Genomic DNA, 17228 nt, shown 5'->3' on the forward strand with positions numbered 1-17228 from the left:
GCAATTTAAAAATATTCTTTCTCATTATTTGAAGAGTGTGTATCTTACAAATTATGAAATTAGTATGAATTATCAGCAGCAATGTGAATTTAATACGAAACTAGCGTTATTGTGGATCCTCATTCATCTTCATTTTTAGTCGCTATGCGCCGCTAGTTGTTCGCTGTATCGTAGAGCTCGAGCGCGTCCAAAGTTTTCAAATGCGACACATGCAGCCGCCTCGTTATCTTGCTGAACTACACCCGTCATGTTGCATAAGTAAGCTTTCCTTTTGCGTTATCACTTTTATTTTATCACTCATTGCATTCTGCAAGGCATGTCTGCAAGCATTATTTCATTGAGGTAAAGAGGACTGCTAGCGTTCAAATCATTGTTTTGCTGCAACCGTCAGTTTTCATGATTGCAGGAACGCTGCGTCCACTCGTGAAACATATTAAAATGTTGTCGAGATAGTGCTACAAGATAGCTCGTGCTGTGACGGTGTGTGCGGCTCAATGGTTTGCGACTGGTGTGCACGGATTCATGGTGCACTGAGCGTCTGCCCATCTTGCTTGCGGAGACGAAACTAAACTGTCACACTCGTGAAATACAAAGGGCAAAATCTACTCTTTAAGCACAGGCAGGACAAAATTAATTTTGGCATTTGCTATTGCACAAACGATAGTTTCGGGTGTTGTTTATACGATAAATTATGTAAGTATTCACAAATCAGGGGACGCCTCCAATCACCAGTCTCCGACTGGTGTTGGCGATTAACCGTTATCGTGATGACTATCATCATTGGCCGGCTGCACGGTGCCGGCTGGCATGTCCTAGTTAAACTCATTTTAAAAAATCAGATTTAGCACAAGTGAACAACGTCAGTGATGATGAGGTGATGACTAGCATGGGAAGGAACACTTTCCAAAAGTCCGCGCAACAAATAAGTGACCACGTGGCTGCTAACAGCGTAATCTTGGACGCTGCCGCGCAGTACTTTGTCCACTCGCCCCCTTCCTTCCCCCCTAATCTCACTGACTCTCTTTATGTATATATATATGAAGACAAACTCCTAGCACTGCCCAGAAAAGCACGGTTTAACGAGGATGCACGTTTTACGTTGCCGAAACAACACTTTGCATAACTTCTGACAAAAGTTTTTCATTGCTAAGGTGTGCAGCCACTTCGCATCACATTAGGCCATCGTCCTTTTGCTATATTTAAATGTGATGACATTTAAAAAAAGACTATACCATTCCGTTCACAAATTGATGCATTTATGAAACGTAGGTTGATGATCTAGATATGGTGCATGAACGAACAGTGCTAAAAACGGGACGAAACAAAGACAAGGCAGTGCATTGTCTTGTGTCTTCTTGTATAGCCCCGTTTTTAGCGCTATTTGTATTTCCAAGCATTTAAGCAGCAGCGTTTACAAACCCACAGTGAAAAACGTAACCGATCGTGGCCCACCACTTGCTGTTTTACTCTTCGCATGCGCGAGAGATGTATTTTCCAACCACAATGTTCTTGTCCATAAACTAGAAGAACAATGTATTCTTACCATTGAATTAAGGTGCCTCGCTTTCCTTCTCGCCCGCTGCTTCGTATACAGGGTGAGGGAATTCTTTGACGGGGTTCTCGCCGCCACAACGCTTTTTGTAGCGCTGTCCGCCATTTTCACGCCCAGCTCGCGTGTCGGGGACGTGCCGGCAGTTGGCAGTAATTTGCGGCGGGTTTCATTTCGCTGAGCGTCGTGGCGCAAAATGCCCGGCTGCTGTTTGTCAATGTGCTCAAACCACTGCAGGAATGGTTGGCGATTGTACCATTTTCTGAGCGACCCAAAAAGAAGAATTGCACGGGTTGCAAGGATCAGCCGCGACAAGAGACAGCCTACGAAAACCTCATTCATTTGCAGTGTATTACGGCACTCCCTGAGAATATTTTTCCGCGGGAGTTTTCAAGAACGAGCGGCCGCCGAGATAGAGATAAGCGACGACTCTGAGATCCCGTCCATTGAAGATTAGCCGAGTGTGGCGTTTTATTCCAGATCGCTGGATTTCTTATAAAAGGGATATTGAAATCTATCGGCGACTATGCGGGATGCTAACCTGCATGTTGGGCTGAAACAGCAGTGAGCGTGCATGACATCCGTAAAGGAATACGTCCGTGAAGGGAGCAACCTTCACTACCCAAGCAATGCAGTTATGCTCGCGTTCAAATCTTGCGAGGAGCATTTCAGTGGCATCACCACTTGGACGGAAAGCGTACTTTCGTACGGAAAGGCTTTTATTGCATACCTTAACGAGGTGCCGCGGTCGAACGTAAGAGGTTCCTGTCAGCAACACGAAGAAACTGTGGAAAAGCTGCTCATTTCAAACTACGCGATGCTGAGGTTGCGCGTTCACCTGCGCCAGGTCGCGGCGGAGGGACCTAGCTCGCACGCAAGCAAGAGTGAGTCTACAATGATCTTCGAAATTGGATTATGATGCACATCGCCGCAATTCAGACACTTTGATTTCTGTTACCTTTTTTGATGTAGATTTTGTTATTGTGTTAATTTATTTTCGCTTCCGTTCTTCAACTTGTAAAGTTGAGCCTCACAGTGATATTGCCATTTTCTTCGTTTAAATTTATTAAAAGTTCATTTTCCTAGTTTATCCTGTTTGGTCCGAGGAACTCTGCCAAAGACGTGTGGCAGAGGGCAGTACTCAATAAAGACGTGTACTTAGATCAAAACTTCGAGGCAGTGATCACGTATTCATTCATCATTTATTGACTGATTCTCTTTACTGTCAGCATGTTCTTAAGGGATTTCATTATTACTGCTGCATAATGATTTGTTTCCAAGCAACGCGACTTCGCCGCTCAAATCTGCCTGAAGAACAGCAATGCCTAGTAACATGGTAATTCGACATTCAGTCGTCCATTGCTCTATACGAATGCTTGAGTAAACGTGTTATTTCCCACCTCTAGAACAAAACGGCGGGTACGATGTAATTCAGTTCCCGTCTGGCAGTAAACAAAGCTAACAAGCAATCGTAACGCGTTTGAGAACGATTTCAGACTGCAGCATTACACGAGAGCGTGAGACGGCTTATTTACTAGTGCTGTCAGACTGTAAACCACCAAGATATTACCTACTTAACTATCATCACGCATTAACGCCTTTCTATAGTATTTTTGTACACATAAAGTCCCCGTGCTGCCTACAAGCCGCTCACACAAACGTGCGCCGACAACGCGTCCCTCAGCAAGCGTGAGAATGGCGAACGCCGTAGCAGACGACGCCGTTGTTTCCACCCTCTACGGAGTGGCGGGCGAGGAGGACATCGAGACACCCTACATAGAATAGGGAACCAGCGCTGGATTTAGAGTGCCTCGATGTCACGGAGGAAGGAAAGTTCCTCCATGTTCGATGTCAACACCGTCTCCGCAGTTCAGGGTGGTGACACCCTTTAAACCAGGCCCGCGCCGCACCTCCGCCATATTGTGTCGGAGCTGTTGCAACGGTCGTACATGTGCGTGCATTGGTCAGTGCGCCGCGGTCGTGTTGCCTGGTGTTTATAATTTCCACAGTGCTGCGTACGTGTTCGCCGAGTTGAATTTTTGGGCTCGCGACGTGAGATGAAACGTGCTTGACAGTTTTATCGCTCAAAATACTTCGTCATGCCCGTTTGCTTCGTACCTTTGTGCACCAGCTCAACGAAAAAACGACACAAATGTCTTATATTTCCCCGTGACTCAGAAGGAACCAAAAGGTCGACAAGAACCTTGTTGATCAAAGCCATGATGTTTAAATTTGTGTCTTCGTGTGAAACGGTCTTAAGAAATTTTCTGGTGCACTAGGCGTTTGCCGTCTAAATCATTTAATCAAGGTGATGAGAAGCCTGCTCAAACTCAGTGTGTGATTTCCAACAATCCCATGCGCTGAGCGTCTATATGTCAGGAAAATTCTTATGGGGGATTTTGTCTCGTGGCAGCTACCGCCGCAGTTGTAAGCTTGAACTGATCTGTTTTTATGTTTATAATAAGCATATAAACTTTAGCTTTGCTTTGTCAATGTCCTCCAGTTTCTGTGCATGACCTCCTGTGGCTTCAGGCAGCCTGAACGTGTTGGTGAGCTGTCTATAACTACATTTCGGTTTTCGGGTTGTCTTCGTCTGGTTTTACTCAAGTGGTAGCTATACGGGGTGACCATTTCTGAGTTTCCCGAAGTTTTTAAATATCGCCTGAGGCCGATATCGGGCTTCTAGTCTTCGAGCTGGGTTATTTGAAGAGCCGGACCATAATATCATAAGAAATCAAAACACACATTTCAAAACTAGCAAGAATTCGCTAATTAACTTCATAATTAATTACCCTACGGCACATGTTGCAATTTACGAATTGTATCGACTTGAAATGACTCCAGGATGACACCAGTCTCGAGATATTTCCCCAATTGTAGTACGAAATACATGGACGTTCCAGTTAATTGGTGTTTCAATGCGCAAAAGAGAATTTTGCTTAAAGAGTAAGTGGAGCGAAAGGGCATATTTACGGCGAGTTTGATCGCGCGCATCTCCAATCTGGTGTCATTCTGGAAATTCATGCCAAGTCGATACGCCTTGAAAAGTCACCAGCTACAATTCGTAACTTGCGATATGTGCCGTAAAGTAATCAGGAAGTTAATTAGCGATTTAAAAAAATAGTTTAATATGATTTCTTTTTATTTCTCGTGCAAGTAATGTCCGCCTATCTGGATAGTCCATCTCAATGACTAGAATTATGTTATCTGCAAGAGGCGATATTTAAAAATGCCGGAAAACTTGGAAATGATCACCCTGTATGTTTTGGCAATAAAAATTCCCTTTCTTTTTGTGAGATATGTCACTATGTTTCTCTTTCTCAAATTGCTGTGCTCATCATGGGCCTTTGCATAACAGAACTGAGGCAAATGTCTTTCAGCAAAATATTTAGGCATTATATCTATAGTTCACTTGCTTTTCACTTATCGAAAAATTAATTCTGTGGTTTTACGAGCCAAAACCACGGTCTGATAAGTATGCGTAGTGAGGGACTTCGTATAAATTTGACCACCTGGGGTTCGTTAACGTCCTAGAATCTGATTACACGATTGCGTTTTGCCCCGTTCGAAATTCCGCAGCCAGGGCCGTGATCAAAACCGCGACCTCGAGTTTTTCTTTTCGTTTTGGTACTCCTTAGTGTATCTCTCCTAATGTAAGCCTGTTTACGAGCACGTGCTCTTTGTCGCTCTTACCTTTCACACGCACGATTTTTATCCGATGAATACAGCACTTTCAGCTATTGGCAACAGTGCCGTTACCAATAGCTGGTAACACAATATGGCGACGCAACCGGACGTGTCACTACCCTGTACGGAGAAGCGCGGCATCGAGGCACCCTATTTCGAACTGGAGTTACTGTATATGCTACCACCTTTGGTAGCATATACAGTAACTCTATTTCGAACTGACACACAGCGCCCCCTTGTGAACATCACGTGCATTCTTTAGTAATACAAACAGAAGAACATCTCCAGTTGCGATACGGTGGGGGATGTGCAAAAGCTGAGAAAAAAGAAAAGCTTGAAGGCCGTCGTTATTCCTGTGGGATTAATTGCCACAACAAGAAAAGCCGTAATGTCGCCCTATGCTTGCATTATTTCTTTATGAAACTACGAGCATGCCTGACGCCGACGTTGGACTCGGGCAGGCACGATCGCACGCCGTTTCAACTATTGTTTCGACAGCTTTTCTGACAGTCACCATGTGCATTTGATTTTATTGCGATAGCTAATATATGGACACTCCAGGCGCATTTTTGCCGTCGGCGTCACTGTGATGCTCTGTTTAAAGTCCAAGGGTGACACCACCGTCTCTGCGCGCCGTATGCTGTATGTGCGAGTGAAAGCATGCGAGGGTCAGCCTACAATCGCGGCTCAGTCTCGCGCGCGCAAGAGGAATGTGGGGAGGAAGCGCGCCGTCTTCCGCCGCGCGCGAGCCACCGGCGGGGAGGGCAGAGATGGCGGGGAGGGGAGGATGAGGGCGTTCGGCCTGAGTGCTCGGCGAGTGACGTCACGGAGAAGAGGCCGGCGGCGCGCTTGGGAATAAGGGTTCAATGAAGCGATCGTGGCTTGGTTCACCTAGCAGCAGTATGCTTCCATTGACGACTCCACACTTTTTCTTCAGTCGAAACTGCGGAATGAGCAGCAGACACCTTACAAAGCATTTATTTTGAGGCACAGATACAAAGAAGCTTTGTAAAGCTTGTGCAGGTATTGATGCCAGCAGCTTTTTATAGCGTCGCGCTTTGTCGTCTTTGTAATGTACGTTTTTTGTGAATTATTATATATTATACCCCATACTTCATACACATTACTTCAAATAAATTGAATCCATAAAAACTTTTCCTTCCGTATTTTTGTACTTATGGTTTTTATGGCGCGGCAATGATGAATGTAACGCACTCGATTAGCTTCACAATTGCGTATGAACAATTTTATTGGGGACCATATGTACTCATTCCAATCTAGATTATGCTTAAACAAATAATTTCGCTTTCGACGCACTAATTACTGCAGTCCACTAATTTACGACAACCCAAATAAGCTTAGAAATAGTATATAAAATATTCGTGAAGCCATTTACAAGCAAACCGCTGCCTTATTGCGCAGAGTTTCAGCTTTTCTCTTCCTTGCCTTAGCATTGGCATCCAATATTTTGTCATTCATCTTGCAGCAGTAGTTCTTCAATAAAATATTCGTGCTACACCACAAAAGGTGCCTTAACAGAAATTCAAATTTTTGTCCATCCTCGCAGGCGTCGAACTCTGAGGAATCATCGCTTTCTGTAAAGGCACTTTCTGTAATTGAGCAATTAAGCTCCCCGTATTTTTCAAAAGTAACTATTTAAAGAAGTTCTGAACACCTTACCCTGGAGTGCGGTGATACAATGAAGTCTGCACGTGGTATCGCCCTAATCCAGGCACTCTGGGCTTCTTCATCTTGCGGAAACTTGAAGGTATGATTTTTCGGCCCCGATTAAATTTGTACATGTAATTGCTCTGGCAATTGAGCACGGAGCACTTATTAGGCATATCTTGGCATGGCACTCCACATTCCGGGGCAATGAAGACTCGCGGTGCACACAGTCGCAAGCACAGCACAAGTGTTGAGGCTACATGCAGTGGTCACGTCTGGAAAAAATGTGCGTTCGGAAGCATGCAACAGCATGGCCGAGCATGCCGGGACTTGTTTAACCCCGAAGCTATTCAAGGAGCGGCAGGGCTCCTGGAACTAATCGAATTGTTGTCGCCGCCCGTCTTCCCCTCGGTCTTCTCCGAATATCTGGGGTTAACCATTGTAAATCTTCTGCGCTTCATTTTCAACGCAGGTGCGCCGCTTGTAGCTTCGTAGAACGCTGCACGGAACTTCTATGTAGGCCTCTTTTGCGTGACGTAGCCCAAGGGGAGAGGGTACAGCCAGAAGGCCTTAAGTTCTTTAGAGGGTGTTTGTTCTACTCTGGCGGCTGCTGCGTACGGCGCGGTGCGCGGGGGCCCGTATCTGGAAAGCGATCTGCGATCTGGACAAAGTGTGCCAAGCTTCGAATGCGCCGTACTTTCGATGCTTTCGACGCTTAGTTCGCGTTGAATCGAGACGCGGCACGAAGGTCAATTCGCTCGCTGCTGCTGCCGCGCTTCTTTATTCCAGCGTTTTGACAGCGAGTTTTCGCGGTATTCGAGTGATATGTGTTCATGTTTACCTGTGCGCGCGTGACACCGTGCTTGTTAATTTAGTTAGTAAGCGAATGTTTACAAGGTTATACAAACGATAAATCTACTATCCTTACTTCGTATAGCTATCTGTTAATTTGCTATCGCTATCGATGCTTCGCCTTTCGGGCGAAGCTGCGGCTTTTTTATCCAAAGCGAAAATGGAAATGACCATCAAAATTCTTTCTAGTAGAAGAATATACACTGGCAGTATATCTTTCGGGAGTGCTAACATAGTACCAGCCCGCATAAATGCATCGATCCTCACCGGGTTTCCAGCGGTTCGCGTCTTTGACAGTCCATGGTGACAAAATGCACAGTATAGCGTACGGTGACACACGCATAGTCTAACAACCGACGGTGCACGTACAGACCTGCTAAAATGTGCCGAGAACAAACCCTGTATCTGTAAGGATTCATAGCGAGTTGATCCGCGCATGTTAATACGGGAGGTCCAACGCGCCGTCGCTGTTCGGAAAGTTCCGTATCTTTATCGCGCACGCATGTGTACGTGACCTTGGTAAATGCTAAAAAAAGAAAGCGCAGATTTCCCTTACTTCGTCTATATATTATCTTATTTTACCTTGAAGCGGTTGCGCTGCAACACACAACAGCGCAGCGCACCACCTTTATTCGATCCGCACTTGCAGTGGCACGCGCGTGCACCAAGATGGCGCGTTACCCGGTCTCCGCTGTTCGCGTACGCACCCTGTTGGCCGGGACTGTTTGGCTGCCGGTAGTTTTTAATTGGTGCGCGCCCTCGTTCGTAGCTTTGCCCGCAGCGCGGAAGCGCTGACATCTACCGCGTCGCTCCTTCCTCCATGGTGTATACGCTCCTTTCACTCAGCTTTTTTGGACGATGCCCTCCGAGAGCGTCAAGTAACCCTCTGAGAGCGGCATCGCGCGCACGCGGATTTCCCGGTCGGCCCGCTTAATGATATGCACGGCCTTCTTATTGCTTTTTTTTTTATTATTCAGCCGCCATGATACCAAGGTGCACGTCGCCCGCGACCGGCTCTCTCTCGAGGTGGTGAATCGTGTATCGGGCATATGCACTCTCGCATGCGAGATGCCTTAACCCGAACGCATCGCGTATACCACGCGCACAGGGAACGGCGCGCTTGCTTATCGCTTGGATCTAATTGACCCCTTCTCCCGCGTACCGGTGCAGCACTCCTTGGCGAGAGAGAGTTGTGGGTGCGCTGCAGTGATGTCGACGTCCAGCTAGCGCTGGAGCTGTATACTTTCTTGCGTTTGGTGCATCCTTTAACGTGCCCCGTACCTCCTGAAGCACATTGGTTGTGGTTATTCTAATTTTTCGCATCGCAGATTGAGTTACCGGCGCTCTACGCAATGTCGCCAGCGCGTGAAGAAACCTTCGTGACGCCCCCATCCTCATAATCAACGCTGTACAAGAACGTTCAATTTTTTTAGAATGCGCGGCCACGGAGAAATCATACGGGGACAGTGTATAGGATGTCTAAGTGGTAACGCTAAAACGAAAATAAATTTTGAAATTTTTTGAAAATCGCCGGGCGAATGACGTTCACCGCTCAGTGTGTGGAATATTTTACGGAATGTGTTCACTGTGGTAAAGGGGGGCACAGAGCAATTTCATAGTGATGGATGCAGTGCGTGTAGCGCTTACGACCTTGCAACTTTTGCTGTTACGGCGTTTGTTGCAACTCCCAAACGCCTGCGCAATAGCCTTTCCGAAGTATACATTTGCGTAACACCAATTATTAATTGCCCTCTGTTGTCCAAGAAAACAAATGGAATGTGCATAGGTTAGCAACGCTTGGAGGTTTTATTTGGTGCCCTTTCTAAATGAGACAAAGAACTGCTCCTTTGGACTTAAACGCAAACAAGCGTTAATGCGTTCGTCAGTTGTTTAACATTGGACACTAGGTCGTATAGTTGCAAACTTTGAATGAAAGTGCATCCTTTAGAGAATATAACCAATCTTCGCACAACGACAAGTGTAGTAGTGATCATTCGTGTTGGTGGAGGAAGAAACAATTTTGATCCTTTTTTTCAGATGAATTGGTCATAATATGAAAGTGAAACGTATATTCCAAGCAGAAGTGGCGGCTTTGTTGCGCAATCACAAATAAAGGTCCATAAGTGTGCACATTCTTTTATTACGTTTCAAACTACCAATACTCAACGGAAACATAGGGATGTACCGCCATGGAGCGAAATTTAATGGCTATTCCCTTTACGTACACCAGCAAACATAACCCTCAAAATTATTCGCGTGCATGCGTTCGGCCTGCTCACTAGCTGCGAACTGCAGTCATGAAACGCTTCGTTTAAGCGTGCGCCTTTTATTGTATTGTTTCCAATGGCAGTGTAGAAACACACAAGGCAACAGTCGCAATTATTTGCCGGGCGTCGCACCTGCGGCTGGAATGTCAGCAAATTTGCGTGATGATGATCGCGTGACGTACTACATTCATTGGACAGTTCTTTCGCTGGATCTCGGCGGAGAACGTTTGTGTGTTAAAAAAGAAAGCAAGCAAGAAGCTAGGAGGGAGCGTGACGTCAGGCAGATAGCTTCGACAAGCCAACCGTCTCTGACGTGTACACCGTCCCTCCTTTTCTCCGGAGCCTATCTGCGCTTTGACTCGTGGGAAATAGGCCCTCCGTGGTGGCTGGCCCTAATGACATCGTTCGGTTGCGGGAGCTCTCATAGTGGTGTCTTCGTCACTATTGACTCTCGCCACCCACTCTTCTCTCTATGGTATTCTGATCTCCCTCGCCGTCTAGAAATTATTCCGCTTGCGTATCACGTGGTGAGGGCCTATTTCTCATGTGCCTCTTCTATATATATATATATATATATATATATATATATATATATATATATATATATGTGTGTGTGTGTGTGTGTGTGTGTGTGTGTGTGTGTGTGTGTGTGTGTGTGTGTGTGTCCGGTGTTTTCCTCCTCTCACGAGTGCTGTTGACGCGCTCAGCGTTTCCGACAGCAAAGCACTCAGCGCACAGCTTTAGAGAGGGTTTCAACTAGCGTCATGTTGCTGAACGAAATTACAACCCAAAGAGCAACCCCAGAGTCCGGCACCAATAGGCAAATGAGTATACATCGATGTAGGAGGATTTTTTTTTATGGTTCTTGTTGTTTTAGCTGCACCACATTTTTAAAAAATGACTGTGACAGATAGCACTATTCTAACCATTAAGCTAAATTACTCGACGAGATGGTCGTCGCTTCTACGAGAAAACAAAATACTTGACTAAATAATTACCATAGTCACACTAATTGTCTTTTAATTAATTACTTTGGGTGAATATTTCAATCTGAGAACTGCTGCTATAGTTAGAGAACTTGCAAGGCATGTGGACTTGAAACTAATTTTGAGGATGGCACGGGTTTCGAGATATGCGCCGTCAAACTTGCGGTAAAAAATACACTGTTCCACACATTTCTTTAAAGAAAACGCCGTTTTATGCATTAAAGTAAAAAAATAACTGCAACGGCGACTTGTGTGCTTTCGTCGGACACTTTGGAAATTAATATCTCGAAACTGATGTAGTCCTGAGAATTCGTTCTAAGCGGACACGCGAACTCACCTGTTAGAATACGTAAATTGAAATATGTGCTGTAAATTTATTTTAAAAGTTAATTAGTTTAATTATGTTAGATATTTAATTAAGCATATCGATATCTTGTAGAAGTAATTGCTGCTTCACTGAGTAATTGAGTTCAGTGGTTGGAATTGTACTATCTGCGACAGGCATCTTTTTTTTAATTTGGTGCAGCTAAAAAAAAGGACAATCTGGTATACCGTCATACCCTAGTAACCACGAGATGGAGAGGTGCTCTCAATTCATTTCCACCCGTTCGCATATGTGTGTAGTGCGCTCGTAGCGCACCTCGCCTGTCTTTGCTGAGACTGGTGATCGACGATACGCTACAGATGCTTAGATAGAGCAAATACAAGAGTGCGGTAGCACAAAAGGACACCCGGCAGCGTGTTGTTCCTCAGCTCGAGCGCCGCCCGCCTTTTCCTCTCCATTCCGATCGCATCCTCGCGTCCGTATCTCTTCCCCGCCGGGTGATGATTATCGCGCTTTCGGGCGCACTTATTCCTTTCGCGCACCGCCGCCGAACAATCAACTGCGCGCCGCGGCTTCTGCCTTTCAAGTGCGCACGCGCGACTAACGGAATTCTGCAGCGCTTCGAGACCTGGATTGTTGTGCATTGCGTACGTGACTGCGTCCAGCCTCCGATTCTGTTTGTTCGTGACGGACGGCCACGTGACTTGTTGGGGATTCACCGCCACACTCTCTCTCTCTCTCTCTCTCACACACACACACACACACACATAGACACACTTTCTTTCTTTCTTTTTTTCTTTCTTTCTTTCTTTCTGACTACCTTCAGCCTTCGTCCATCTTCCAGTCCGGCTTGCTCTCTCGCCGCTTCTTTCGTTTCACCAGTTGGGCGATGCATATTACTGCGCGCGATTATGCGGGGTAATTGACGTTCGAGTTCACCTTCTCCCCTCTCGCCTAGTGGAAGGGAATGGGAAGGGTCACGACCAGCTGGCTTTCCGCTGCTGCTGCTTGCTGCCGCGTGGCGCAAGCAGCGCGTACGTCATGGCGGAGGTGTTTAACTCTTGAGCGCACTCTTTTACTCCGAGTTCGAGGGCTGTTCTCAGAGAAAGAGTGCGCTGGTCAGTGACTAAGCCCGGAGGAGCTTCGTGCGTGCGTGCCTTCTCTCGCGGAGCTGTAATCGGTGTATAGGTCTCCGGCGATCGGCTAAAGGCGAGGAGATCCACGCACGAGCAAAAACGCCCGAAGCTAAGCGATGCGCGGCGCATAGTTTTCCGTGGACAGAAGAGTTGTTTCCAAGGGAGGAAAGAGGAAGAAGAAAAAAAAAGAACAGGATGGTGGTTGTGTAGTAGCAGAAGACAGCCGGCTGAGAACTGTGTCATGCGCGTGTTCGAGGCCATCGCTTCTTTCGCTGGTCGCTTCGTTTCTTTAATTAAACGAGCCCTACTTGGAAGAGCTAATTGTGCTCACTCATCACTCTTTTGAATACCAATCATTCGTTCAATCCTTGTGTCATTCTTCTCCTCCCTGTTGTCCTTTCTTGCTCTGCGCAGATGCAAGGAATCGTTATCCTTCATTGCTTTCTGCTCTATTTCGTTCGTGCTTCCTTTGTGAGAACGGCTGCAACGTGAACTTGGAATCTGTGTTTATCTGGAACGCGTGCTTGAAACGCGTACTTATGGAAACTCGTGAGCGTGTGCTTGCGTGCGTGCGTGCGTGCGTGTGTGTGTGCGTGTGTGCGTGCGTGTGTGTGTGTGTGTGTGTGTGTGTGTGTGTGTGTGTGTGTGTGTGTGTGTGTGTGTGTGTGTGTGTAATCAGTAACAGCTGAGCGCATGCGCAGATCACTCCCAGCGGCAACTACGCGCACTTTGCCGAGCGACGAAGCTGGCTTCGGTATACCCACACCCATACCTCGATGCAGGTCCGTGTACCGGACAACACCGGTATGTTACTTGAGAGCCTGCCACGTTGACGGTTCCGAGCGGGCAGTTACGCGGTCGGATGCTTGGGGTGATCTTGCAGTCCCATATGGATCGAGCTTCTGGTGGTGTACAACTGGTGGCGTAACACCTGACGTTGCATTTCAACATAACATTTCGTCGGCCTGTTCCGTGTTGTCGCCTGACAGTTTTGAGCCGGCGCAATGGCTTTATCCCGTTTGTATCGAATGAATTTCACGCAAGTCGTGCTGCATGCATCAACATCTGGCTACCGAGAGTTTTCGTTATGCAGCAGGAGTAGATCATGGATTTAACCTAGCACTAAAGGAAAACACGAAGTGAATCAATATGAAGATATAGGTAAATCGCCCAAAGATCTGTCATTGAGATATTGGCGAAAAATAGATGGTTCTTTTTAGTCGAGAAAATGATGGGGCTACCGTTTCCGTTCTTGATGAAAACACCACGAACGACTGCGGAGCAGTGGGTCGACGTACAGAGACAAGCGCTGACACAAACCTGTAGATTGTGTTCACAGCGTCCGTCATGAAGTCGTCCACATGTCAGTTTAGTTGCAATATATTTTTATTTATTTATTTCATTGCCCTCAGGGCTCGAGGACATTACAGAGGGGAGCGGGTACATTCGATAAAGTGGAAAACGAAAAACAACAGCAGTAAATTTGTATAAAACTAAAAAGAAAAAGAAAAGGTTACATCAATACAATAAAGGAAATTAACAATAGATAGCGCAAAGTACATAAAAAACGAGAAAAAGAAAGCGCTAAGCATACAAAGCATAAATGGATAATATCAACAAAGAAGAAAACAAAAGAAATGACACTCAAAATAGTAATATATGGCTACAAAACAAATATTGGTGGGGAAAAAAAGAAGGCTAAGCAAAAATAAAAAGTATGACAGTGCTACAATCTTTTGTTTTTATGACAACAGCAGGTTAGTTAAATCAGCTTTGAACTTAGGATTATTAGACATTTCGACGACAGGTCGAGGAAGGCGATTCCAACTTGCTGACGTACTGGGGATGAATGAATTGAAAAAACGATTGGTGTGGCATGAAGGAATACTAACCTTATGACGGTAATCGATGCGAGCTGAAACGTAATAAGGGAGGGTTATCAATTTATTCTTAAGATTGGGGTTGTCATAATCTATATTATGGAACAGGCAAAGGCGGAATATTTTTCTACGTTGCGATAGCAATGGTAATGATAAGCTTGCTTTCATAGTAGTGACGCTGGAGTTGCGGTGATTGATAATCAGAAAGAATGAAGCGAGCCGCCCGGTTCTGGATAGATTCAAGTTGATAGATGAGCGTCTCTTAACTATGGTCCCATAAAGATGCAGCATATTCAAGTTCATGTACGAACTAACAATGTATAAAGAAATAGTTTCACAGAATTAGAAGAAAGATAAAAACTGCGGCGTATATACCCCAGCATGCGATTAGCGTTGTTGGTTTATGGTCTACATACATCTTCCAAGAAAGATTACAAGAAATAAAAACGCCTACGTATTTGTAACAAGACACATTTTCGAAGTTACGAGTATTAAGATGGTATGGAGGGCAGTGTAGTATTACGACGAGAAACACGCTTGTACTTACATTTGTTAATGTTTGGTTCCATGTTCCACGTGTTAGCCCAGTCGACAGCATGGTTGATATCAGACTGAAGAAGGCCTATATCGGAGTCTCTGTTAATTTCACGGTATATGACACAATCGTCTGCAAAAAGATTGATTTATGAGCGTAACCTATCAGGTAAATCGTTAATATAAATGAGAAAAAAGCAAAAGTCCCAGCACAGAGCCTTGTGGCACACCTGATTTAACTGTAGAAGTGACAGAGGAAGTGTTATTAGCTGTGACAAATTTTGAACGATCGCTGAAAAAAAGAGTGCAGCCATTGAAGAACGTTAGGGTCAAGGTTAAGTTTACCTCGTTTTAAAAGAAGCATTTGATGAGAAACCTTGTCAAACGCTTTCGAAAAATCTAGGAGTATGCAGTCAACAATGGAACCCCTGTCAAGTATAGAATTTAAATCATGTGTAACCGATAAAAGTTGAGTTTCACAGGAAAATTACTTGCGAAATCCATGCTGATGTTCTGTAAAACAGGCGTTTGACCGTAGGAATGATGAAAGGTAGGAGTAAATGACATGTTCCATAATCTTACAGGGAATGCACGTAAGTGAAATTGGCCGATAATTATATCGCGAATGGCTATCCCCAGACTTGTGCAAGGGTATCACCTTCCCGACCTTCCAGTCTTCCGGAATGCAGGCGGTCTGAAGAAATTGCTGGAATAAATTAGAAAGTATTATAGCACTGTACACTTTAGTACTGATTAAAAACTTGGAATATATATTATCAACGCCACGTAACGAAGAAACGTTTAACTTATCTATTATTCTTTCTATGCCAGCAATATCAAAGACAATAGGGTTCATCGGTAAAAAGTCAGTGATCTCTTCTTGAATTTCGCGCGAGAGCTGCTTGACCCCACTGGGGTTAGCGATCGAATTTCTTGGTATATTATTGTATTTTCGGCGTGGAAAAGCTTCTCAAAAAGTTTCAACATTGATCAATCATAGCCTCACCCGCCGGGTTGCTTAGTGGCTTTGGCCTTGCGCTTCCGCGCACGAGGTCACGGGACCACGGTCATGCATGGGGTCGAAATTTAACAACGCCCGTGTGCCGTGCATTGGATGATCGTTAGAGAACCCCGGATGGCCAAATTAATACGGAGTCTCCCATGCAGTATACGGTGTGCCTCATAATCAGATCGTGGTTTTGGCACGCAGTATCCCAGACATAGATTTTGGCACAGTGCCAGAATCTGTGACGTCACGGGCAACTTGTGCGGCGATATTGAGACAGCTTTGTCCGCGCCTTTCCCGTTTTCGTGTCCTCTCTGGCATAACAAACGAGCGCTGACAGCAATAGTGGTCTGTTTGCTGCTCCAGAGCCCTTGTATATGGCAATATATAGCGGCAAATATTGAGCTGCGCTCACTCTTGCTGCGAGAGCAGTCTTGGTTCGTTAGCTAGAATAAAACGCAGCTGGGTACCGTGTACACAAAACACTTCCTACATAAAATTTCAAGAGCTGATGATATTCCGGAATGCACTTGTGGCCACGCCGATGAGGATGAACAGCTTCTTCTGGTAGAATGTCCGCGACACGACACAGACACGTGATTTAGTTACATTAGACCGCAGGCCTTTCAGTCTCGGGAACATCTTAGGTCCTTGGCCAAAATACTCATTTCAAAAACGAGCGTTACTGGCCCTTCGGAGATTCCTTGAAGCGAGCAGTATTCTCGGAAACTATTGAGTAGAGTGTTTAAATGCGATACGCTCATTCTATGGGATTTTTTTAACCCGACTTTGGCCAATTCAATGCCTGGAATAATGTACCTTGTTGCGGCTAGGGTGGCATTCAGGGTATGGAATCCACCATCGACCATCGACTACTACGTCAGGTTGTAGGAAATGAAGGAAAAAAAGTTTATTTAGCTTGGTTGTATGGCTCCAGTCACTCAGGAGCAAGTTAAACATCTCGGTTCACATCAGGACCCTCTGTCCTCACTCTCGAAAGTATCTGCTTTCAATCCCGTCGTCTTCCCTATTCGAGTCGATTAGGGAATTTGAAGTTTGTCCAGCAGCAAATCACCATCGTCGACTCCGTTGCGATACCACCCTCATGCTATTCATAACCCGCAGTAACTCCGCCTCGAAGAAACTGGTTTGAAATGTGTGGAAGAAAAACCATCCGGCGACACCTGGTTCGTTCGTTGTTGCCCACCCCGTCCTTCGCTCAGTCTCCAAGGAATACTGCTAGGTGAAGGGCGGGCTGAGGGCCCTTCGTGGAATCCTGCAACAGCCGGTTTACACGCTGTCTTGATGGCTGGGTAAGTGCCGAAGGATGGGTGGTGA

The sequence above is a fragment of the Dermacentor andersoni genome, chromosome 4, assembly GCF_023375885.2.
Source record: "Dermacentor andersoni chromosome 4, qqDerAnde1_hic_scaffold, whole genome shotgun sequence".
Classification (NCBI taxonomy): domain Eukaryota; kingdom Metazoa; phylum Arthropoda; class Arachnida; order Ixodida; family Ixodidae; genus Dermacentor; species Dermacentor andersoni.